This window comes from Leptinotarsa decemlineata, unplaced genomic scaffold (genome assembly GCF_025532065.1).
Source record: "Leptinotarsa decemlineata unplaced genomic scaffold, Ldec_3_MD MMD2_tig00026354_RagTag_RagTag, whole genome shotgun sequence".
Classification (NCBI taxonomy): domain Eukaryota; kingdom Metazoa; phylum Arthropoda; class Insecta; order Coleoptera; family Chrysomelidae; genus Leptinotarsa; species Leptinotarsa decemlineata.
Window position 1 is genome coordinate 6798949 of NW_027412702.1, and position 27676 is coordinate 6826624.

Here is a 27676-nt window from a genome sequence, read left to right on the forward strand (position 1 = left end):
AAAGGTTCTGACCCTCATGAGGTGGAATCATCATAATCCTTTTTGAAGTGATAACTTCTTTTGGGAGGGTAAACTGCTTCGTTACCTAACGCGTAACGGCGCCAGTCTGTTTGGTTTCCCTTTCTCCCACGAATACCTCATCGAAAAGCAGGCCCCTCCTAGGGAGGAGGACGACGAGAGCGTCGGACAGACGATCAGTGTTTAGTGTTCGTTAGATATGTACTTTTGACAGTATTATAAAAATATAACCAGCAAGTACGTAATATTCTTCTATTATGTGAAACGTGGCTTAAAAATGATACTCACTTTGGACCTAACCTAACCTAATCATTATCAGAAACAACAATTAAACGTTGATTTGCTGACTTCAAACGTTATCGTAGATACTAATTTTGTGTCTGTACATTATTAGTATCATTATTTAATCCTACAAAAGTAACAATTGGCTTATGGTGTCTATAATATATGTACATACACAAAATAATCAATATAAGACATTATTAATAAATAACCTTTCCTAACATTATCATATTGATATACTGAGCTTTTCGCAAGTTAAACAATTTTAATATTAGATTAGTTTGTCGGGCATCCCGAGACGCACACGTTTTTTATATTGAAACGAAAAACTACTCAGCAACCGTAGATATGTATGATTGCACTTTTATATAACAAACACACTTTGAAAAAGTTCACTAGACCATGATTTCTTCAGGCGTGTCAAATAATGAACATTCCATTCACATGTTTACTATCAGACATGCGTAAAGAAGCTATTGTACAGTGAACACGTGTTGTGTGTTTTTAAACCAATATGTAAAAATATCTTAATCCTACGGTATGTTCTTACTAATCTTGGAGCCATCAGGTTTTTGCCACAAAAGGCAATATTTTCAGTTAATAAAAGAGAATATTGTTCTTCGACTAAGTTTACAATTTGTTATTGTATTGTGGAAACATAAATTACTGTTAGAATCAGAATTCATGATGAATACGTGTACAATGCGTTTCGAGATAACTCATCTGATTTACTAATGGTTCAGAAGATTTAGAGAATTGAAAATTTGTATAATTCTGCTAAAAATACACGAAAAAAAAAACTGTAAATGAAAGAATTCATCATAATCAGTTTTCAAAATGTATTTTAGTATCACATTCCTTCATAAATGAATGATACCTAGTAGAAGTTTAAGTAGGATATAAGCACTTGTCATACACTGTTTGGAACCTTTGGTGTAGTAATGAATTTACTGGTGTTTTATCCCAACGCCAGAGCATTAATTTTAACACTTCGATTAAACTAAATAAATACTGAACTAAATAAACTAAATATAAGATTAAACTAAATATACATACAATATTGTCCTTATTTATGTCATAGATACCTTTGTTAGGTACCTACGCCTTAATTGTCTTAAATTAATTTTAAAATGTTGCCTTATCTACTACTCTTGAATCAATTTTACAATGTGGCCTTATGTAATAGTCAGGTAAATCTAATAATTGAAATATCATTTCAACAAGCTATATAGTATAAGCTATACTATAAGGTATTGGTCCACCATCATTTTTCATAATATTATTATGTTTACTTATTTCTACACTCTCGTAGGCATTTAGATGCATGTTGTTAACTTGTCTAAGTAATCTTAATGAACTAAAGTCTATGGAATGGTTTTGTTGCAAAATATGATGAGCCACTGCTGTTTTTTCTGGTCTTCCATTTTTTAGGTGTGCTAAGTGTTCTTTACATCTTATTTTAATAGAACTTTCAGTCGGTCCATAATATTTTGCATCGCAAAATTTTGTAAATTCCAGACTTTTTCAAATTCCCGACTTTGTCCTTTGGATTTCCTAAAAGGCTCCGTAGTGTATGACCTGTTTTGAATACCAACTTCATACCTAGTTCCTTGAAAATATTTCCAAAGTTCTTCGTGATTGGTGTTATGGAACTGATATATATTCATCTTGGTTTTCGTTGTTTTAAAAGTCGAGATTTCGTTCATTTTTAACCTAAACTTTTTTTCCCTATAATGTCATCTACAATACCCCTCGAGAAACCGTTACTGACTGCTATTTCCTGTATTGTATTGAGAAGAAAAGCCAAAAGACGGTGCACTAGAAAATTCAGCCCAGCGCATTTGTGCTCTCCAGAGTGATGTGAACTGTCAGGAATATACCTGAAAATGCTTGTTTCCTTCCTAAATACATCATATTCTAGCTTTCCACATGGGCTCCTCATTATCAAAACTTTAAGAAATGGAAGTAGTCCTACATTTTTTAACTAATACGTGAAATTTATTGATGGAAATCTGTTATTTAAAAATAAAATGAAGTTCTCAATATTCGATTTTTTGTTACCGAATATCGCAAAAACATCATCCACATAATACTTCAGCCATAAATAACGGTTTGGTGTTGGGATAAAACTCTAGTAATATTCAGGATATAAGCAATTGTTATGCATTGCACCATATTTATTTCTGCCTCTAGTAGCGTAAGTTGAGTAGGTGATTTTTTTATCACTAGAAATTCGATGTTTTTATTGTGCATGTACCTGTTGTTTATTCACATTGGATTTGAATCGCTGGAGATTCTCGGCAAGTTCATTTCACATAAACGCAGTTCTTCAGATAAAAGAGTTCTTAAACAGTAAAGTTCGAGGTGTACTTGGTTGAACCTCAAAACGATGAGCAGCCACAGTTCGTCGGTTATTTCAGATATGTACCGCTCTTGGTGGAACTTGAACACTTCTCGTGAAAGTATCTATAGAAGAAAGACAAATCTCCAACCTTTCTCCAATGCTCCAGGCTATCAAGGTTGCACGTGATATTCGCGTCCCCAATCGGGCGGATGGCTCTTTTCTAGATGAAATCCAGCAACTTCAGGGTATGTTTGGGGGCAGAGCTCCATACGTGAGGACAATACTCCAAATAAGGTCTGATCTGAGCTTTATAAAGCATCAAACGTTATCTAAAGGAACAATATAGGTTAAGCATCAAACGTTGCTGAGATATGTACAGTTTTCTACTTCTGAACAATGTTCTAAGCTCTTGAGAAGCAGCCTTTGTAATTCCGGCGACATGATTGTGCCAAGACATATTGATTTTCATTTTATCCCTCAACAAACTTATCGAAGTAGAAAGCGGAATTGTCTGACCTGCCATTATTATACCCGATTCGGAGACATTTATCTTCTTGGAGAAAACCGATGCCTGGGTTTTTGTGGCATTGAATTGAACCTGGTTATTTTCACCCCAATTCGAAATCACTTCTAGATCCTCACCAATCTATGCAACCTCCTACTGCCGGTGAAGATGTGCGTCCGTAGCCGATGTCCTGGAATCCAAATGGAATGACGAGACAAATGTGCTGTTGTCAGCAAAGCAATATATTGGATTCTTGTTTTTTTTTTTCAATAAGTCGTTGATATACAATAAAAAGAGGGCTGGAGACAATATGGATCCCTGGGGAACACCAGCGTTGATGATGAAAGTATTCTAGATATATCCATCGACACTTGCAGGGAACGTTCATTCAGGAAGCTGAAGAACCATACACTGAAAGCTGTTTATTCCATGTATGGTCATAGAAATATTCACTTACGTACATTAAAAATTATTATTCCATAAAATGTTTGTGAAAAATTCCACAATATTTAAAATTATGCTTGTAGAGAGATAGTTGATTGAAAATTACACCTTTCTTTCTTATTGGTTGAAACAAACTAGATGGCCTTTTCAATTATTTTAAAAGTATAAACTCATTTGAATGGCGGAGCTAATTACATCCCGTTTATTCAACTCTCATAAAAGATTGTCATATCGCGTCAATCTGTTTTTTGTTGTCCATTCGACCTCGGCAACTGAATCCTTTCATTTCATTCATGTCTACCGTCATTTAAGTACATCAGAAAAATACTTGGCATCATCACTCATTAAGCAATTCGAATCGAATTCGAATAACATTCCAGCAATGTAATTACAGCTAATGTAATCTATTTTACATAATTTAGATTTTCAAAGAGTTCATCAGCTCTGCACTGGTCAAGATATTTCTTGCTCCTATCCTAACATCAGATTTATGCAAATTATTTTATATAGGAACGGAGAGAGTATATTGACCGTAAGTACAGCGGCTCGATTATCTAGAATCAATGGGCAATTTTAAATTGTACATTGTTTTAGGCGTCATTTTCAGTTTTGATGTACCAGAGGAAGTTTATTGTCTTCTTCAATGAAAGCAGAATCTCTACATAAATTTAGTCAAATTAAAGTGTGTGTGATGAAAATAGTATTTTGAGGAGAGATTATCGTTTATGTGATGGGGTTAGCTCATACCTGATGAAAATCCATAACCTGTTCAAGTAAAACTTCATTATGACATTATCACTGAACAGTTTACGAAACAGTAACACATGTTTCACTAGACAGTAGCTCCATCAGGTGTGTTCATAGTAACAAAATTCAACTAATCAATACCTTATATCAATTAACAATTTGAATGATGTGGCTTACTATCTACTTCATGACTTATAATTTTACCCGAGTTCAGGTATGAACATATTACAGATTTAAACATAAAAAAGCACTTTCAGAAAAAAACTCATTCAAAAGGACAATTCTTGAATCTATTGATTCCTGAGCATTCCAAAAGATTGAGTTTCAAACCTTTCGCTTCCAGATGTAACACGTCAAAGATGATTTGCAAACCATTTAACTAACTAATTCTATTCTCTTTTATTCTTTGGAAAAAGATTATTTCCGTTTTTTTAGTGATAATCGGACAATAAAGTGTCTCTTGAATATACTATATCTTAGAAAATATCATTTTTGTCAACTTTGTCCTCCTTTCGTATGTGAATAATACAGGGAAAAACATAAATTTCAATAAAAACTATTTAAACAAATGTGTGGTCAATCACATGTTTTTTTCATGTACAAACACGGTATACGAGATTTAAATCAATACTATAGCTAAGCAATGATTTCCTGGTATATTAATTTTGTTCAGAAGAAACAAGTGACATGTAATTGTAGTTTTAAACCAAAAGATAGTACACATTTGGTCAAATTTACTGATCGGTCCAAGTTGAAAAAAATTTGAAAGCACACCTGCACTGTATTTCAAGTGGAAATTCACGCCACTGAATTGTGTACGGAGAGATTGGAAAAATCCAACGTCATACACAAGTCAATAAAAATATTCTCGGACAGTCAAGCGGCGTTGGAAGCTCTTGGCTCCTACCGAGCAACGCCTAAACGGGTAGCAAATTGCCAAAAATGACTCTCCTCGATAGGAAGATTGCCTCTGGTCTGGATTCCTGGCCATACTGGCCTGGAAGGCAATGAGGCTGCTGACTCCTTTGCGAAAAAGGGTGCTGCAAGCAGCTTCATCAGACCAGAACATGTCATTGGCATTGTTTTAGGCTTTGTCAAACGAAGATTGAACACCTGGATGGCAAGAAGATTCATGGACATCTGGCAGAACCATGATTAGCTCACTCCAAGGCATGAATTAACCCTTCGAAACTTGATACCAAACAGTTGTTGGACTACAGTAGGAATGAACTACGATGTCTAACAGGCCTTCTTACAGGTCACTGTCATTTGAATCATCATATACAGAGACTCGGACTGTCGGAAGACAGTGTGTGTCGTCTCTGTTTGGAAAATGATGGAACAGCAGAGCTCACACTCTGTGCCTGCTCCGCTGGGGACCGAATCAGGTCTTTAGAATTAGGCAGAACCATACTCTCACTATCTGACGTGAAAGATCACTCACCATAAAAACTAATCGGCTTTCTTAAGAAGCTGGGTTTATCTGGTCGAGTGTGAATAGGTGTAAGCTACAATAAACCCTGCACATTCAAACAAAGTTCATGATATGAAGACGTGCTTGGAAATGACTCGAGGGAAGTACTCAAAGCGCAAAGATATACAGCTCTATAAAGCAGCACTAGAAACCCTCAACCCTTCCTGAGGTGACTTGCAGATACAAATGATGTGAGTGCCAGTTCACGAAAAGAAGAAATGAGATAATGGTTTCATTTCTTCAGAAGAAAACCTTTCTGTGAACACAACCACATGAAGCAAAAATTCCCACAATAGAAACCTACTTAAGTACACACTGAAATTAAGTAACAGCAGAGAAGCAAGGGAAAATAATGATCAGCCCATATCCAAAGAAAGCTTTTAGGCTTGGGACCTGAGACCTAGACTCCTTACAGGACATTGCCCACCACCTCCAAAAAAATGGCATATGAAGCATCAAGAGTTTACCTAACATCATTTGATGTCAAGGTTTTGCCCCATGAAGCTCGAGTAGCTGAGGATTGTGTACAATGAACCTTAACGAATACTGTGAGCGGTGGGCCATTACAACCTGCAGAAGGCCATTGAAAATTCGGAAACAAACACAAGATGAAAACCCATCGAAGAGACCTCATCAAACTACTTTCGGCCCCTATGAAAACCAGCCAAGTTACTATCAAAAAATAGATGATAATTTCTGACAATTCAGTACTTTTCAGCGCGCCTATGTTGAGAATATGTGAGCAACGTAACCGTGTAAACATTCAAGCAAACTCAGTACGCTGTAAAAACATGCAACAGAAAGCAATAATTTCATTTCACTTTACTTAATTCACAATAAATTTCAATGCATTAGTTTCATTACCATGTTTGATGAGTTTCTTAATGTAGTCAATAATTCTCAGACAGATTTTTATTCCAGATAGGAAATTCTTCGATGTTGTTCAATGGAAGTCGATGAAGGAATTTTAGGCGTAAACGAGATAATTTTTTTTCAAATTAACGGGTTGAAAATTTAAAAAAGTAAAAACCCCACCCAAAAGCTCTGAAGTTTAATGAAAAATGATGATTATATTGAAAAAAATGAGATTTTTGATGGTTTAAAATGCATTGGAAAGGAAAAAATAAGTGTCTCACAATTTGAATGATCTTTGCTTTTGCGTAACCAAAACCACCCAGGCACTTTCCAAAGCCAAAAACCCACCAAAAAAGACCATGGGTACTATTTGGTGGTCAGCGGCTGGTGTGATTCACTATAACTTTCTGCAACCAGGCCAAACCACCACAGCAAAGTCCTGTTGTGGGGAAATAGACGAAATGTACCGAAAATTGCTGCTGCAGCAGCAGCTGGTACTGGTCAATAGAAGAGGTCCGATCCTCCTCCACCGCAACGCTCGACCTCACGTTTCACAAATCACCGTACAAAATTCAAATAATTTGAGTTTTGACGTTCTGCCTCACCCAACATAGGCTCCAGACCTCTCAACAACCGACTACCATCTTTCCAGGCACTTTGATAACTTTCTCACCGGTAGAACCTTCGCCAATCACGACCAGGCGTAAACATCATTCATCGCATCCCGAGCACACAAAACCACCGATTATCTAATGAATATGCTTCTCTTGCTCAATAGAACTATAACACTCTATTCGATATGTCACAATCTCAGTTGGCGTCATCAAGAAATGAACTATAAAACTCCTAAATTTCTATCCTATACCCAACAAAATGAATCTCAACTTCACTTCCATTAATACATAAACGATTTGTCAAAAATGTGTTCTTTGAAATGAGTTTTAATAAATCATTTAGTCTGACCATACTTCTTGTCACACCCATTAACGCATTTCGGCTCATAATGATCAATAAAATTTATGTTTTCTGAATGAAGGATAACTTTTGGTTTCAGTTATGTCCCTGATGAAATTATTCTCAATATCGAACATTTCTCTGCAAATTTGACAATGAACATAACAGGAGAGACGTGTTAAAATTCACTGGAAAAGTTTTTTCCAATTACTATATGTGAAATTCAATACAATACAGTACAAATTACGAATAATCAATATGTAAAAGGAATAGATGAGGCAAATTGTAAAATTAATTTAAGACCCCAAAGGTGTGGTATACCTGTATGTGTGGTACACCATACAGGTGTATGGTGTACCATACACCTGTAGCCTTGCAAAAATTTTTCCAGTTTAATCTTCCTCTTGAAGATGATCACTTGGTGATCAAAACACGTGTCGAAGTGTTGAAAATAACGATTTGGTGTTGGGAAGAAACTCCAGTAATATTCATTACTACACCAAATGTTCCAAACAGTGTATCACAATATGATAAATATTCAATAATGCCAATCAGGAACGTTTTGTTGACTAAACAATTGAAAAAAACAATTAAATTCTGTAGATTTGTTTGTCTGAAGCAATCACTTTTCCTAAACACCAGAACTGCATTACTATTCTCGACGCGCGTTCCACCAACCATATTGGCGTCTTCAGGAGATGAAGAGAACCATTAGTTTTCTTCATTTGACAGACATTTATTAATCGATCAGAGAAATCTATAACATTTTTTGAATATATTGATCATTATGGCTGCACAGTTTTGTTTCCAACGAAATGGCAAGGTCCATGAAATCGATTAAAGAAAATTTGAAACGTTTCACAGGTCAACAATTAAATGGTCATTTCACGCTAATTATAACATTAATCGGTTCATGTTCCTGTCCGTCATTACGCAAGGTCAAGAGTCGGCAACTTTCTTGTGCTCGCAAATAATTACTTTTGCATGGATCTTAAGATTTATAAATGAATTTTCGATGAATGAACATGAACCATCAACAGGTTTTCATCAACCCATTAACTCATGGAATAGTTAAAAACTATCATTTTTTTTCGATAATCGTATTCTTCATTACGATTATTTTAGAATTACGTATCACAAAAATCTCCGGAACCGACATAAATAAAATCCATCAAACAATTCTTCAATTCAATAAACACATGACTTTTCAAAAAAAATCTGTTAACCAATTGAGAAATACCAATTATTTATTCTGAAGAATATATTCCATAACTAATTATGAAAACCATGGAATAATTTAAAAATATTATAGACCATACAAAATAATTCATGATAATAATTTCAAATCTTCACATTATAGACTTTATTTCCAACATGCGTTTCACTACTACAGTAGTTTCCCTAGTTGGACTAGTACTCCACACTGATTTACAATGAAATCTATACATATTACCGACCTTAATTACTAGAAGTTACTAATTGGTAAAAGAGTAGTTTCAAGAACAGATACCATGAAAAAACAAAGCAGATATAATTGTCGTTACTAATGATGCCCGAAGATGCTATCGAATAGCGAAACACGTGTCGTAAATTTGTGAACTTTCAAGTGGAAATCTCACATTGAAGTGTGTTTTTAATTTCTTTATGTGAAACATCTATGGCCGCACGTGAAACCGACAAGCGACTGTGCGATTTTCTTCCCACTGGTTCGGCATTACGCTTTCTCTCTCACTACACTGAGCTCGGATACCTATAGTGCGTACAGTTGTGTGAAGATGATCACTTGGTGATCGAAACACGTGTCGAGGTGTTAAAATAACTGTTTGGTGTTGGAAAAAAATTCCAGTAATATTCAATATCTACAGGAACACAGGCTTTTACAGCCGGAGTCACGATTGAAGAGAACAAAATCTAGACTGGTGGGCCGTTGTCGAATGGAACCTGGAGTACTAAACGTTCTGTTTGCTTCTTTGGCAGACATTCTCTGTGGTATATGCGTTGACTATATCAGTCGTTTCTGGGACGAGGAAGTCCCATAAACGACTGATTTGCTGAGACTGATAGGGACACACTGAATGCTTTTTATGTTTCATCTCAATTTGTTAATAACTATTGCGAGTTTTCATGTGTTATAAAAGTGATTTTTTTGCTGGTATCTTTTTGGCAACACTGTTTTTAACAGATCACGCGTGAATCGTGCCTTGTGTCATTGTCAAACTTGTTCAGTTTGGTCAATAATTTAACCATGAATCGACTTACGAATGAACAACGCTTGCAAACTATTGAATTTTATTATCAAAATTCATGCTCGGTGAAGAAAATGCATCGTGCACTTCTTCCAATTTATGGACAGTTTCGTCGGCCTACTGAGGGAACTATTCGGAAGCTTGTGACTAAATTTCGAACCCAATTTACATTATTGGATATTAAACCACCAACACGCATACGTAGAGTGAGGTCCGAAGAAAATATTGCGGCTGTATCCGCCAGTGTTCGTGATGACCGTAAAATGTCGATTCGCCACCGTTCGCAGCAATTGGGCCTCACTTACTCCACTACGTAGAAAATTTTGCGAAAAGATTTGAGTGTTAAACCTTATGAGATATAGCTGGTGCAAGAATTGAAGCCACACGACCTCCCACAACGTCTAACTTTATATGAATGGGCGCTGGCAAAGTTGGAGGAAGATCGACATTTTTATCGAAAAATTTTGTTCAGCGACGAGGCTCATTTCTGGTCGAATGGATACGTTAACAAGCAAAATTGCCACATCTGGAGTGAAGACCAGCCACAAGCATTGCAAGAGCTACCGATGCATCCCGAAAAAGTCACTGTTTGGTGAGGATTATCGGTCGGTGACATCATCGGGCCGTACTTCTTCAAAGACGACAATGGCTGAAACGTTACTGTGAATGGCGACCGCTACCGTGTGATGACTGACGACTTTTTGTTGCCCAAAATGAAAGAATTGGACAAGCATGACAAGACGGTGCCACATGCCACACGGCACGCGAAACAATGGCCGCCTTCGGTGAACAGTTTATCTCATGTTTGGGGCCCGTCAATTGGCCGCCTAGATCGTGTGATTTAATGCTTTTGGATTGTTTCTTGTGGGGTGATGTTAAGGCTCATGTCTACAGAGATAAACCAGCAACGACTGACGCTCTGGAAGCTAATATTGAAGCATTTATAAGTGAAATATCGGTCATATGTTAGAGAGAGTGTGCCAAAATTGAACCTTGCGCGTGAGCCATCTAAAGCGGAGCCGCGGACAACATTTGCATGAAATCATCTTCAAACATTAAATTATATTGATCGTTATATCGATTCCAATAAAGATTTGATAAATGTTTTCAAATTTTTGTTTTGAAAATCAAATTCTATACCTCTCAAAAAATCACGCATTATTATTATTAGAATACATTTTTCACACGTTGTTCTGTCTACTTAACGAAAATGTCATCTTGTGAACTAGACATAAACATATCTCCCACATACCAGAACGCACTCTTCATCGGACGTCATCAGGAAATGATCATAACTTATCCTATCTGAATAAGAGAAGAGTGTTACAATTCTGGTGTGAAGGAGAAAAGATACTCACCTCAAAAATAAAATCCTTCTCTGATATATAAAGTTTTACAGGAAAAAAACAATAACAAATCCTAATACTTAAACAAGGATAGCACTTTTTTGAGTAATAAGTGATTTTAAACAACATTGTTTTTTATCCCACTTTACTGAAAGTATGACAGTTTATCTTCTATCCATCTCTTCAGTGATATGTCCACAGAGGAAGGCTAGTATTCCATATTTAAACACTAAACTTTCAAATATTTTTGAAATAGGAAACAGAAAAGTTTTGCCCTTTTACTTCTTCATCATGATACAAAAAAATTTGGAACCTTCCAAAAATATACCCCTTTCAATTATTAGGGGAGTATTATATTCGTGATATTTGGCATATCAGGGAATTCAAAACCTTTTCTTCCTAATAGACCAGTATAAAAATTGTTTGTCTTGTACATGAACCTCCATTATCCGTTATTTCAGCTTCTAGAACAATTTCTCATGACTTTCAATCCTGAATAACTCTCTTTTCCAATCACCGTTCGATTTTTATGTAAGGCATTTGATAATCAAAACATTGACCGAGTACCCGTTACGGTTCTTGGTCTTGCTTGCATACATTTTTGGAATTTACAGTTACTCACTTTGTACTCTCTAAAACTGCCGCCTGGTTTATTCAAATTGCAAAATCAAAAATTATCGAATTAGTATTGGATTGCCGTTTTGCCGGCGGGCTTTTTTAGGAAATCCAGGTCACGGCATCTCTCAATTTTTAGTCTGACTTAACGAGAATGAACTGAGATATATATATACAATTTTTAAGAGAAACTTTCGTGGATCAGGGAGGCTCAGATTTATCAAAATTGACGTCATAACAATTTGAAAGCGAAAATGTGCCGAAGATAATAAGAGACAGTAGCGTGACAAAGTAATTAACGACTCATCAATTGATTGTTTTAAATTATGTTGATATCTCGGTGAAACTAAAATTCTTGCGAGTTCATTGACATGTAAAAGAAGCAATACTAATCAATACCTTTTTAGTTTTTCAATGAACTGGATAAGTATATAGGTAACGCAAGAAAACACGACACAATTTTTTATTTCTGTTGAATTCATTAATTTTCATTCATTTCTCATTGTAAAATGTTGTTAAGGAGATATTCTTGATTCGTTTCAACCTATATGTTATGGATTATCTTCTCTGAAAAGATTAATTTCGTGAAATGGCGGCTTCAAAGCGAAAAATTTTCTAGATTTCGCAAAGTTATCTACATATTATATATGATTTTTTAATTATCGTTTGTTAATTTAGGTTCAAATAGACGATTATACATTATGTGAGATGTAAGAACCTTTTTCGAGTACGATAAACATAAACCTAAAGGGTCTGAAGCTTAACCTTGGAGGAGGTTATCGTCCTGATGAAGCAAATAACCCCAATCCAGGCATTATCGTTATGGATCTGCCTGTACTAAGAAGTTGGAGGTGCTCTCCTTCATGATAATAATAATAACAATATTATATCGACTTCATTCACAATCCTAACGGATTTTAACAAAACAATATATTCAAGTAACAGTTCATTTGTGATGCACTGTTTGGAACCTTTGGTGTAGTAATGAATATTACTGGAGTTTTATCCCAACACTAATTTTGATACCTTGACACGTGTTTCGATCACCTAATGATCATCTTCAAGAGAAAGATTAAACTTCTCTTGAAGATGATCACTTGGTGATCGAAACACGTGTCGAGGTGTTAAAATAACGATTTGGTGTTCGGATGAAACTCCAGTAATATTGAACACTTCATTGTGGGAGTTTTAGTAAAAAGTTTTACAAAACGCAACCCGTATTTCACTTTACAATAGCTTCTTCATGCGAGTCTATATTCTATTATAAAGTGAAGACGCGAAGTGTCACTGCAAAGTGTTTTTCAACTTAAATTATTTGGGCGAATAACAAAACTGAAATAAATAATAAAATATAGGACACAATGATAAATCATAAAAAAAGAGAAATACTATTCAACATGAATAATCATGAGCAATGGAATATGCGAGACCATCGAAACAAATTCTAATACGTTCAGTTGAGAAGAAGAAGAATGAAGTTTCCACAGGCAGTTGATTATAATGCTGCCAACCATTGAGACAATTCGTTTGAATAGTTTGCTCTTGTGTTCAAAAATGATAAGTTGACATCGATTTCTTATAGGTATATTATTAATGTGCCGAAACAATTTCAATTTCATTGAAAGATAACGTGGAGTTCCATATTCAAGAATTTTGTCAACAACTGTTAAATTTACGAATTACTAAAGAGAACCTCTTACATGCATTTTGTATACGCTGTAGACGCCTTTGATTGTTGGAGAGAAGAGCAAGGCTGTGAATATAGTTTCAGTACGATAATTTTGAAAATATCAGGGATTTGCAAATAGTCAATTTCATGTAGATATTCATAACAATTCTGTTAAGGTGTATTTCTATAAGAATATTGGCTGAGGTTCTAACTAAATTTCTTTGTAAATCTCATATCACTGTCTAATCAGAGAAAGTTTTTGGATCCCCTAACAATAGACAGTGGTTCACCCAGTAGATCAATATCAGCTCTTATTGCAAGTTCCCGTTTACTTTTTGGACCGAAGAAATTTCATTTGGTTTGAAAGCGTTTAATGTCAAATAACTTTCATAAATCATCATTATTCATATCAATTTTCTGCAATATGAATTCAGTTGAAAAAGTTATTTACAACTGTGTATCATCTGCATATTGATGTATGGAACATTTCCCAACAAAATTCACAAAATCAGATATGTATATTTGAAAGAGGAGTGGACCAGGTATCGAGCCTTGGAGTATTCCGTAGCGTCCCAGTAAATGGCTGGAAGTATTATTATTCAGATGAACATATTGTGATCGTGAAGCTCCCTGTGTGAAATGGCGCTAACGGTATCGTTCTCAAGCATTCCTCATTTTTTTCGTGGCCGTTCTCCACTCTGTAGTCTAATGAACCAAATATGTGCATCGTGCTTAACACATGTTGAAGTATATGTGCGCAATTTTGCGAAACATCGGACCAAAAGTCCGGCAAATATTTGCTAACAATTATCTCAGCTATAGGTTTTCTACTAATGAAATCACCAGATGGCTAACAAATCAGTTCGAGTTTGCAAACCTCTTCAAGGATCAATAATTCACAGTAATTCATCAATAATAATGAAGTTGTAAGCATGCGAGATAGAATACATTTCGTATAGAATAAGAACTATCCACTTAAATCATTTGGAGTCAATGAAAGCACGTCATTAAATACTAGAACATAAAATTTAAATCGCATCAAACTTTAATACTGAAGATATCTCATGAGATCCAAGTTACATTTTCAATGGACGTTGTTAACTAAATAACGTTGAAGATCAGCAAGTTATGTGGAAGCAAGAATATATTTCAAATGTCGTTCACATATCTCCTAAAAAAGATTAGCTAACCGTTATGTATCTTCATTCTAGCGTTGAAAAAGTTCAATACCGAGATAATTGATTCAGTTCCTCGTCGGCAATTCTTTACGCGGTTGAAATGATTATTGACAAATTGGAGATATTTTTTGAGGGCATTGTCGATTCAAAAGTAATCAAATGCATAAAAAAGTCAATTGTGTCTTATATATAGTCACTCATCAAAAATAGAAGTTTTGATTTAGTCATTTTCACTACAATACAATTACATATTTATGATATGACATGATAAAGTACTTAGTTTGAAGTTTGAATCATTTCCTGATGATAGCTTATGCCGTAAATTAAATGTATAGCAGACTACATCAAGAATGGTTCGATTATGAATCGAATGGAACTGACCAATACATAATGACAATCCATATTCATTCATTTATTAATACAAATATATCGATGACATACTAGCATTTTTATGGACTCCAGGATTGGCTCACTCCAAGGCGTTTATTCACCCTTCGAAGCTTGATACCAAACAGTTGTTGGACTACAGTAGGGATGAACTACGATGTCTAACAAGCCTTCTTACAAAGACACGAACTGTCGGAAAACAGTGTGTGTCGCATCTGTTTGGAAAATGATGAAACAGCAGAGCACATACTTTGTACCTGCCCCGCTGTGGACCGAATCAGGTTGTTAGAGTTCGGCAGAGCCGTACTCTTACCATCTAACCTGAAAGACCACTTACTATACAAACTAATCAGCTTCGTTAAGAAGCTGGGTTTATTTGGTCACTTTAAGCCTAACCTAACCTACTGACTACTGACTGGGTTTGATAATAACAAAAAGTAATAATAAACACGATTTTTCAATTTATGTGAATATCCACACATCAATATCAACAGAAAGTAGCAACATTCAACAACATGATCCACAGACTAGTGGATATTCCTTTGTGAATGTGTCGATCCACAATAATTATGATAGCAATCTAATAGATTATTTACTTTCCAAAAAACTATACAGTTAAGCCATGAAACAAATTCACCAGATTCGAAGAGACAAGGGAAAAATTATACATTAACAAATTTTGGCTAACCTCTCCACCTCCCTACAGAGGGACATAGGTTCAATCAACAATTCAAAACTCTTTATTTCCAGATTGAAACGTTACCTTCTGGAAAATATTGAAATCAATGAGAACAAAAATGTCCAATGTCTAATGAATGATCAAACTGTTATATTCTTAATGTTATGTTCTTACCAGTTAATATTCATGCTTTATCTCTCTAGAATTTTTAATATGTAATATTTAATAATTTATTGGCTTGTTTTTCACATAATTTTTACAAGTTAATAAATATTTTCATGTTCACGTGTATTTACTAGTTACTGTTTTTACTAGTTAATGGGATGATTGTATCCGCCCTTTTCAGGTAGTTAAAACTGAATTAGATTCAATAATCTGATCGGATTGTAGATCATGGCAATGTTTTTAGAATATAAGATATTTCAATATAAAAGAGAAGGAGATATTGTATAACGAAATACGCGTAACGGTTTTGTAAACCTTCCTTATTGAAAATTAAAATATATCTTATTAGTAAGTTGTGATTATGTCCAAATTCGTCACTTTCCGGCAACTATACCGTGAAGTGACTGTCTGTTTCCGCATTTTTGTCATTTTTGAAACCTTTATTGTAACCTATTTCCAATGATTTCGGAACAACACTCAACTCAGGTAGTTGTTGTTATCTTGTTGTTTTACTTACAAAAGTAATATAATCTTTTGTGCTTCAAACAAATTCATTGACAATTTCACTACACATCAAAAAACAATGTCGCCGGCCTGTCAGCTGGCTATCAATCGGAACGCGATGAACTCAAAAACAGACAAATGAATTTCAATATGGTTTTCACTTAGTGATCACGGAGTGATTGAAAAGGAATGCTTTGTGTGAATTTGACAATGTAATTTGTGAGAAGAGGTGGGATGGTAGCCTGGAGAGTTGACATAGGTGGTTTACTTCACTCACTCAATCCACCACTGTGTGAACCGGTGGTTCGAACCGCAAGGCCGGACGATCGATTTTCACTTCCTATCGTCCAATACGTGTTAGGAATCACACGTTAAAAGGTAAGACTTCGTTAGTCCTTAGCTCGCATAAGTTTCGTTCGTAACAGACAGACTATCGTCCCACTAATGACTGTCAGTCATCACCCGAAGACGATTGTAGATACCAACAATCGAAACGTCGTGAACTAACGTGACTTGGAATCTCTACACTTTTTTATTTTTTATTATTTTCTTTTTTCATTCCTTTAATTTTCATTTATTCAATTATTGTATTTTTACTTGTAGGTTATTTCACTATCATTTCATTTCAGGTTTAGTGTTGCTTAATATAATTGTTATTTTCAACTATTCTTTTTTAATTATTCTCTTTTACTTGTTTCAGGGATTTCAAATCATTTTATATAGTAGACAATGGAAGTCCGAACTAGTGAAACTCAGAGATGGTATGTAGTTAATGTAAACAATGGAAGGACCAGATGTGGTTGGCAACAATTAAAGAAAAACGGAGTTCGTGTTCATACCGGCGAGGAGGGAGGAAAGAGTACGAATGAATAGGATAGAAATGAATATCAAATACCTAGAACTTGTGGGAGTGGTGATGGAGGTGGACCAGCAGGAATGTGAGGATATGAAGATAATGTGGAAAAATGTTAAATGAAAGGGTCGCTAAACCTGCAGTGAGAAAATATTAGGGAGCAGAGCAAACGCAGTAAGCTATCAAGCCAACTGAATACCACGTAGAGGTCGGGGTATATCACTCCCAGATTGTTACGGAAGTGAAAGGTGGTGACGGGATGCTACCCTGGATGTATTGCTTGAGGAAGAAGTGATGGAAGTCTATGTGGATATTAGACTGAAACGGAATGAAAATCAAATGGGGATCAGTTAGGCACACCAACGATGCAAAGGAATACGGGAATAAGTGTATACCAGGAGAGCAAAATGCAAAGGATGATAGGAGAAAGGATGGAATCGGGAGGGAAGACTCGGAATGAATGGAGGAGAGGACACGAAAGAGAGAATGATGAAAATGTAAGGGTTCATAAAAAAGTGCAAAAGAAATGGACATAAAGGACGACACATGGAAGACAGAGGAAAAGAATAAAATCAAGAGAAGAATGGTAAAGAGAATAGAATGAAAGAATGGAATACTACCTCATACAAATTATGAATCAGACGAGTGAGAAAAGATCTCTGAGGCGGAAGGTCGTCCAACTGAACGTAGGAAATGGCAACTCCTCTGGATAAACGGCTGAATATGTGATATATAGGTATATGGAGAGGGAAAGGAACGGAAAGGAAGAGAGATATATTATATGCAAAATTGAGAGTCACTAATAGGTTAGATAACGAATACATTGCCTTCGTTAATGGAGGAACAGATATGGAAGTTATAAAAAATAGTTATGTGTCCAAACTAGGAACCGCACGTTGAAAGGTGAGACCTCGTTAATCCTTGGCTGGCACAAGTTCTGACTTGAGGGTTGTCGTTCAAAAGGGAAGAAGAGCTGGTTAACAAGAAAACAAATTTTCTGAATATTTCTATCACAACTGCATATAACATACCGAGTCTTGGAATTTCTCAAAGCAAATTGTGGAATCTTCAGAAAGGTAATAAATTTTCATTAACTAATTCAATTTGTTCAGAAATTATTGAACCTCTTAACTTCTGTTGTAAGTTTCAAATCACAATGCATCAATTTTTTTACAATGTTGTGAAAAACAAAATCAATTAACACATCATTATTTATCGTTCTTCTTTATTGTAAAAGGTTCCATGTGTTAATTTCAAATGAAATTTTATATTGCCTAAAACCAACTAGTCCAAAGCTGATACCTGTAAATTCAATCCGTAGGCCACGAAAATTTTTTCTTCAAAGAGATATCTGTGATGAACTGTCAGTTGATGGAAATAACTTGTGTGATGTATTACAAATCACAAGTTAGTTAGATTTATTGAAACTGTCCTAAATCGAAACTTTCTGCTAGACTATTTTTCTCTTTGATACCCACCTTTGTCTTTGTTACGTATCACCTATTAAAATGTGCACTTCGTGACTCTCATAATGAAGTTTCAAACCTGTTCAGCGAACTGAATCAGGCTAATCAAATTACAAGGTCAGGGGTCCTGAAAACTATAGAACGCTATATATAAACTTTGCAATGATTCGTGGCCCATTTTATCATTTCTGGCTCTTATCGATGCTTGAAAAATAAACTGATGTTTTCGTTGACTAATAATGAGTATTCCATTTATGAAACCTTGAACTGATTTTTCAATAAAATCCATTTAAAAACTTCGCATTCAAATAAGTCACTCACGGTCTTTAAAAATCAGATAATAAATTTTTCAATGTGCCCTCCATTCCTCAATGGCAGAATTATTCACTCGAGATAAGAAGATAATGGCACCAATGATAATTAAACAATAATCATGATTTCTTTACTTGAATAAATACAAAAGTAACTCATGTAACCATTCCCATGAAAAGTATGTCTTTGTCTAATGAGATGTTACAAAATTTGACAAAGTAGACATAATAAATTATAGCTCATTGTTTTAATACGAAGTGTTGTGAGCTGTGTAAAACTCATTATAGTTCAGCCGGTAAATGTTTATAAGTTCAAAATGTAAGCATTGAGAAATCAGAACAAATCAAATGATCTTTTTCATCCTCATTTCATTTGTGGATATATGTTCATGTTCTATTTTTATCTGAAGTATGAATTGCCAATACACAAATAAGTTACATTCATACTGATACATTTTATGATATTTTCATTTCATTTCTAAGATGAGCTTTATCTTGAGGCGAACATTTCACACTGCTATTTCAAAAGAAACAAAAACAATTTCTTTTCACTTGAACAAAGACATTCGTTATCAAATGATAACACAAAGTTCTTAAATATCAAGTTTTCCCAAAAAAAACTCCCAGTATATACCATCAACACGTGATCAAAGAGAAAAATACCTAACGTTCCTAACCAGGAAAAGAATTTCTGGCAAAAACATAACAATCTGCACTGACAGCAGACAAGCCCTATTAGCCTTGAACAGACAATGTGTTACCTCAGGGCTAGTACTAGAGTGCCACCAAGATTTATCCAAAGCCTCGGTAGATAATAACATTATCCTGAGGTGGGTTAAAGGGCACGACAAGTGTAAAGGTAATTGCATTGCCGACTCTTCAGCCAATGAAGCTGCTGGACTAAGAATTTTAGGACCCAGTGGCACCTATGGCCTGATGGCTTCAACAATTGCGAAACTAGCCAAATGTTACACCCATGCTCAATCCCTAGATAGATGGGGTGGAATCAAAGGGTGCAATCTTGCCAGGATAACCCTGAGCGACCCTGGGAAGCTGGCGCCTAAGAAATATCTGGCGATGATCAGGAAAAATATATGCTTAACAGTAGGATTTCTGACTGTCCACTGTCTGAGGAAACACCTCCATAATATGGGGCTAGTGGGCACACCTCTATGCAGGATGTGTGAACAGGAAGATGAGACTGTCAGGCATGTCCTATGCGAGTACCCGGAGTTATCGTCAATAAGAGAGTGTATGTTGGGCGAGCCTTGGCCTACATCTGTCGATATAAAGGAGATGCCTCCCAGTGACCTGATGTTCACCTTCCTGGGAAGGACAGGATGGACGATGATCTAGAAGGACAACTCCTCGGGAGGATGTACAATGGGTCACATGTGGCCTAAGTGCTGTGGGCTTACACTCACCCTCCCTACTCTACAGATACAAATACAGATACCTAACGTTCCTGTTTCAATTAGTTTTTTATAGATCATCTTTGGGTCGTTTCACCTTCCACAATATGAAAATTAGGAAAATTGGAACGGGAAACTTTATACACGTGTAAAAAGAGCAAACTTTTCAGTTCACTCCTATCAAAAAAAAATTAGAAATTATACAGATACTTATCTTAACTTTTCGAAAGCTAAAATCTGCCCCCATCTTCAAAATTTGAAAAATCTAATTATATTAGCCGCTTTATTTCTCAACTTCCTCAATAGAAATGTGAAATATGTCAATGTTGATTGATTGACTTCTGAAACATTCGATGTAGTACAAGTTGTCCTCCAATATTAGTTTGTTGCTATTTCGCTACTATTCATATTTTTTGTCCTAGTTAAACATGAATGGACTGGTGTACTTTTACAGGCTAAATGTTTGAATTGTCAAAAATACCACTTTTTGAAATATCAGATTAACTAGTTGGTTGCAGTCCTTCATAAGCCCTACACAATGGGGTTTGTCTGTGTAAACAAACTATATATATATATATATATATATATATATATATATATATATATATATATATATATATATATATATATATATATAGCACATAGCACATAGCACTCATGAAAGTGGCAAACCATAGACACGTGTTTCGGGCTTTTGGCCCATCATCAGTATGGTGCAGCCAAGTGTAAGAATGGGCAACACTTGGTTACCAAAAGATAGAAATATAGTAATATTACACTTGGCTGCACCATACTGATGATGGGCCAAAAGCCCGAAACACGTGTCTATGGTTTGCCACTTTCATGAGTGCTATGTCCGATATTAACTTTTGTTTCTATATCAAGACACTCAATAACTTTCATATTTGTATATATATATATATACAGTGTGACCCATTTAAAATGGAACCACCCCTGTAGAATGTGCATTTTTCAATCAATCTCAATTTTTTTTTATTGAAATATTAAGCATGAAAAACTGTATCTTGACACTAACTTTCACAATTTTAGTTTCATTTCCAAGGCACTCTACGGTTTTTTTTTGTTTGTCAAAAACGGCAAAAGTTTATTAGGCAATTTTTGTTTTCAAATTTGACTACACCACTGGATTCGTAGTCGTTATAAATCAAAACTGTCAAATTTTCATTAAAAAATATTTGTTAACAACGAAGTTACAACAACTTCAATTTTGGAAACAAAGTATTTGTTTGTAATTTTTATTCAGATTATAGACATATTTGAGATCTGACAACACTGTCATCACCAAGTAGAACACCAGTGAATTTGTACAGTGAAAATCCGAAGTCAACAGCTCAATGCGTTCTACAGTTATAACTCCTGAAAATATGGTAATGTGAGAGATTTGTGGTGCAAGCGTTTTGTAATAAAAATCTGACTACGCCACTGGATTTGTGGATAATATTCCCTTAAAATCATTCATTTGAGTGTAGGTTACGAGAAGTGTATTCTAGAATAACAGAAAATTAAAAATTCATTTTCAAGTTATGCAGTACTTAGTACATTCTTCCGCATAGCCGCTAAAATCAAATTGATTTAAAGCATGGAAATCATTTATTCAATAATAAAACAGAGAGCAGGACAAAAATTGTTCCCTGTAAATTCTTCATAACTCAGCTAAAACAATCTTTAAGAGGAGATATCAATAATTTGAGGAAACTGAACTCATTATGCAAAGGTTTTATAATAAATCAACAGTAGGCTGTGATTTTGACAGTTAATCATAAATAAAATAATAGTTGTTAGTTACGTGCATTTAATAATGGCTTTGCAATTATCATTAGAAGAAAGAATTGAAATTGTGAGAATTTCTGGGGACAATTATCATAGTGAAAGAGAAGCAGCTAGGATATTTAATCACAGACATCCAAATCGACTTCCCATTGACAGAAGTTCCGTCAGTAAAATTAACAAAACATTTAAAGAAACCGGTGCAGTCAGCAAACATATTTTAAAAAATAATCACCGAAGAAGAAATTTAAACGAAGGTGCTGTTTTAGATTATTTTAGAAACCACCCAAACAGAAGTTTACGAGTCGCCAGTTTGGATTTAATCTTACCGAGAGAGACTATTCGACGATGTCTTAAACAAAACAAAATGAGAGCATTTAAACCTAAATTTCTTCACTCTTTAAAGGCAGGTGATGAAGTGAAACGTATGGAATTTTGTTTGTGGGCACAAGGCGAGTACCTGAATACAAGAAATTTTTTAAACTGCATAATGTTTAGTGATGAAGCTTCTTTCAGCACCAATGGGGTAGTTTCATCGCAAAATGCTCGCTATTGGGCTACGGAAAATCCGCACAGGATCATAAATTGTAAAAGTCAATATTCCGAAAAAGTTAACGTTTGGTGTGGTATAGTACAAAATAGAATAATAGGTCCATATTTTTTTGATGGAAACATAAACGGGCAAAATTTTTTGGAATTTCTAAATAACCAATTATCGGACGAAATAGATGAAATGCCTCTTGCGGAACAAGTAAATTTATATTTTCAGCTCGACGGCTGTTCCGTGCACAATTCGAGGATTGCTAAAGAGTGGCTAAATAACCAGTTTCCAAATCATTGGATAGGACGAGGTAGTGACTTAATTGAATGGCCACCTAGATCGTCTGATCTAACAATATTAGACTTTTTTCTGTGGGGTATTCTGACACAAAAAGTATACAGAACAAGACCAACGAATCGAGCTGAACTCAGCAAAGGATACGACAAGCTTGTGCCGAAATTACAGTTCAACAAATAAGAAATAGTGTAAACAATATTCGGAAGAGATACGATAAATGTATTGAACTTAATGGAGGTTTGGTAGAAGCTACAAAAATTTGAATGTTTAGTTTTAAATCAATGTTTATTTTAGTATCAGTTTTTTCTCAATGGCAATTAATTGTTGAATAAATACTTTGAAACTTGTTTGTATACATTTTGTTTTCATCAGCTATAGAAGAAGGTAGAATAAGTTCAGAATCTCATAAAATGTGATTTTCCAGGTGCGCTGTTACAAAAGTACTATTATTTATTATTGGGAAACTTCCAAAAAGCTTACAAGTATGACCATTAATACTTCAAGATTCTATCAAGATTTGGTAAAAGCGCAATTGGGAGATCCCATGACATGAGATTCTGAACTTGGTCTACTACTGCGTAACTTGAAAATGAACTTTTAATTTTCTGTTATCCAATTATTCAATTTTTATTTTAATTTTCACTTCTCGTAACCTACACTCAATTGAATTATTTTAAGGGAATATTATCCACAAATCCAGTGGCGTAGTCAGATTTTTATTACAAAACGCTTGCACCACAAATCTCTCACATTACCATATTTTCAGGAGTTATAACTGTAGAACGCATTGAGCTGTTGACTTCGGATTTTCACTGTACAAATTCACTGGTGTTCTACTTGGTGATGACAGTGTTGTCAGATCTCAAATATGTCTATAATCTGAATAAAAATTACAAACAAATACTTTGTTTCCAAAATTGAAGTTGTTGTAACTTCGTTGTTAACAAATATTTTTTAATGAAAATTTGACAGTTTTGATTTATAACGACTACGAATCCAGTGGTGTAGTCAAATTTGAAAACAAAAATTGCCTAATGAACTTTTGCCGTTTTTGACAAACAAAAAAAAACCGTAGAGTGCCTTGGAAATGAAACTAAAATTGTGAAAGTTAGTGTCAAGATACAGTTTTTCATGCTTAATATTTCAATAAAAAAAAAATTGAGATTGATTGAAAAATGCACATTCTACAGGGGTGGTTCCATTTTAAATGGGTCACACTGTATATATATATATATATATATATATATATATATATATATATATATATATATATATATATATATATTTTTGGACACAACACTCAAAAAAGGGGGGCAAACCGCGGACACGTGTTTCTGGCTATTGGCCTCATCAGCGCGGTGCAGCCAAGTGTAAAGATGGAAAACACTTGTTTGCCAAAATCAGGAAACAACACAAACGCACGGAGACAACAACAGGAGCCAACCGCACATTTGTGGTTCCAGTTAGAAGACCTAGAATTCCCAGGCTACATCTAACATGACCACGGAGGCAGCTATAGCTACCTGCGTGACATCCGGGTCCAGGATAAATACAAATAGAGATTTTATCGAGTGTGCATGATATAAATCAAAAATTAAACAATTTGTGGACACAACACATGCACACTCGATAAAATCTCTATTTGTATTTATCCTGGACCCGGATGTCACGCAGGTAGCTATAGCTGCCTCCGTGGTCATGTTAGATGTAGCCTGGGAATTCTAGGTCTTCTAACTGGAACCACAAATGTGCGGTTGGCTCCTGTTGTTGTCTCCGTGCGTTTGTGTTGTTTCCTGATTTTGGCAAACAAGTGTTTTCCATCTTTACACTTGGCTGCACCGCGCTGATGAGGCCAATAGCCAGAAACACGTGTCCGCGGTTTGCCCCCCCTTTTTTGAGTGTTGTGTCCACAAATTGTTTAATTTTTGATTTATATCATGCACACTCGATAAAATCTCTATTTGTATTTATCCTGGACCCGGATGTCACGCAGGTAGCTATAGCTGCCTCCGTGGTCATGTTAGATGTAGCCTGGGAATTCTAGGTCTTCTAACTGGAACCACAAATGTGCGGTTGGCTCCTGTTGTTGTCTCCGTGCGTTTGTGTTGTTTCCTGATTTTGGCAAACAAGTGTTTTCCATCTTTACACTTGGCTGCACCGCGCTGATGAGGCCAATAGCCAGAAACACGTGTCCGCGGTTTGCCCCCCTTTTTTGAGTGTTGTGTCCACAAATTGTTTAATTTTTGATTTATATCATGCACACTCGATAAAATCTCTATTTATATATATATATATATATATATATATATATATATATATATATATATATATATATATATCTACCCAATACCACAACGAATATATTGACCATTTGTGGAAAATTCCTCGCAGAGTTCTCATGTGTTTCTTGTTGTTACCTCCAGACCGGTTATCATCGTCAGATCACAGTACTTGAGTCTTCTAGACCTCCGCCGTAATATACAACCTTTGTCTGAGCATGAAGCAGTCCAATAGTTAGAATTATTGTCAGTTTAATCTCTTCAAATTGACCCCAACAGATAAGAAGCATTCCTTGTATCTCCTTCCATGATAAATCCATAAATCCTTATTGGATTCAATCAGAGAAGTAAACATTATATTAGAAGTATTCATCAGAACTTACCTAGAAGAATAGATATTATTTTATTTTGAATTGTATTCAAGACATTAGTTTTCTTATTTATTTTTGTTTGAAATATCCTTCTAAATTCACATTCGAGACATTACATGGGATGTCTCTTTCCTGTTTAGGATTTTGTTCACGAAATTCGGCTGGCACCACTTCAAAGTACTGTACTACTTAGACAAAGGTTGTATAAAGTGATGGGAGAAAGAAGGACTTGAGAGCGACACAAAGCAGTTCAAATGGGGTCTTGATATGATGTACCCGGTACTGATGAAGAATGAAGATTAGTTGAAACCAGTCCAAAAGCAATGCATTCGTAACACAATTCCACACAGCGCTGTTTAGATCCGCCATCAGTGTCATCAGTGATGATAGCCTAAACAACAAATACATTGCTGGATTCAACTGTCTTTAAAGAAGAAGACCGAGTGAGTAAAGGCGATGACATCTTTCCTTATGAAGAAACCATCTGTGGGATCAACAAAATACTCAATCCTGGTCTAACAAAGATAAACGGGGTTTCCCAAAGCAATCAATTGCAAAGCCAAGCTTCGACATCGCTTTGATATTCACGGTCTTCTATCGATCCTTCGTTCGGGGTCATGTTATCACCACTACCCACTTAGACTTGTTCTTTGAGGACAGTGGAATCTTTTAATGCATTGGTGGTCCAGCATAGCACCACTGATGAGACCTATGGCGGGTCGCTACTGCACTGCCTGGTATTGAATCACGAGTTCATTTATTTTGGGTTCTAGTTTCAATTAGTTGCCTTGAAGTGAAAGCGATCGATCTTGAAGCTTGGTTTTGCAACTGACGGCCTATGGAAACCTCTTCATTTATCTATGATATGATAGATAGAGTAAGGACTTCGAATCGGGTCTGTTAGTGATCTCCCTGTTAAGTTCAGTGTGTTCATGCTGGTAGATAATAACCACGAGAAGGTTAGTTTTCGTGACTCGTGTAAACATATCTTCTTGCTGTGATTCAGTATTTGCCTTAGTATTAGCAAGTAAGGTAGTTGTTGATTCCTTCCAGGAAAACTGAGAAGAATTTGGTGCGACATGTAAGTTCTGTTTATGAGGAACAAATTTGGTACCTTGTCTGTGTATACCAACTTTATTTCATATATGGAATGAATTATGACATATAACTAATTTTCAAAAAAAGGAATAATCTTTCATGAAAAGGTTAGTATTAATGTCGTAGAAACAATAAATTGATGAATGTAGCCCTTACTACGTACTAGGAGATCATCTTTAAAAATGAGAAATGAAACATTCTGTTTTTTTAACACTTTTATTCTTAACTAATGTTGTTACTGCAGTTTCGTCCTAATAGGACAATTACCAATAACAATAAACTGAAAATAAATCATAATATTAGCCCTTATATATCTACTAAAGGTAATAATAGAGGTCCGTATCTCAATTGAGTACCTGAAATACCTGTGATAATGTGGATACGCTAATTTGAAAACTGCTGAATAAACTAGATCGAATTCAGTTCGGATATCTTTCATTATAATTCGTTTTTATGTACCGATTTATGATTTTGATTTTAATGAGTGGTTATAGAGGCTCTAAGTCTCTCATAGTTCAATCTTCTACAGATATGATGTTATAAACTTCCGTCATTTTTATTACTTAAAAAATATATTTTTTCATTGCCATTACCAAGTCATTGTGACCATTTGTTCATTGGTAAGATGTGACAATATTCTTTTCTCCATTACAAAATATTTTCTTCTCCATGTAAGTATTTTATACTTCATTGTATTAACTATTGTTATGTTGTTCTTCTTTCATTGTAGAATTTTAAATAATTAGCTGATGATAAATCTATGGGGGTTCAAAACATGTACCGATTGATGGTTTTACCATTCTAACATCTGAGGGTGATTAAGAAATTGTGGAGATGACTTTAAGTTT

General features: G+C 35.2%; 1 protein-coding gene across 1 annotated transcript in view; it reads right to left on the minus strand.

The window, feature by feature from the left end:
• Positions 1-27676, minus strand: part of LOC111504914 (uncharacterized) — a 148084-nt gene that overhangs the window by 80268 nt on the left and 40140 nt on the right.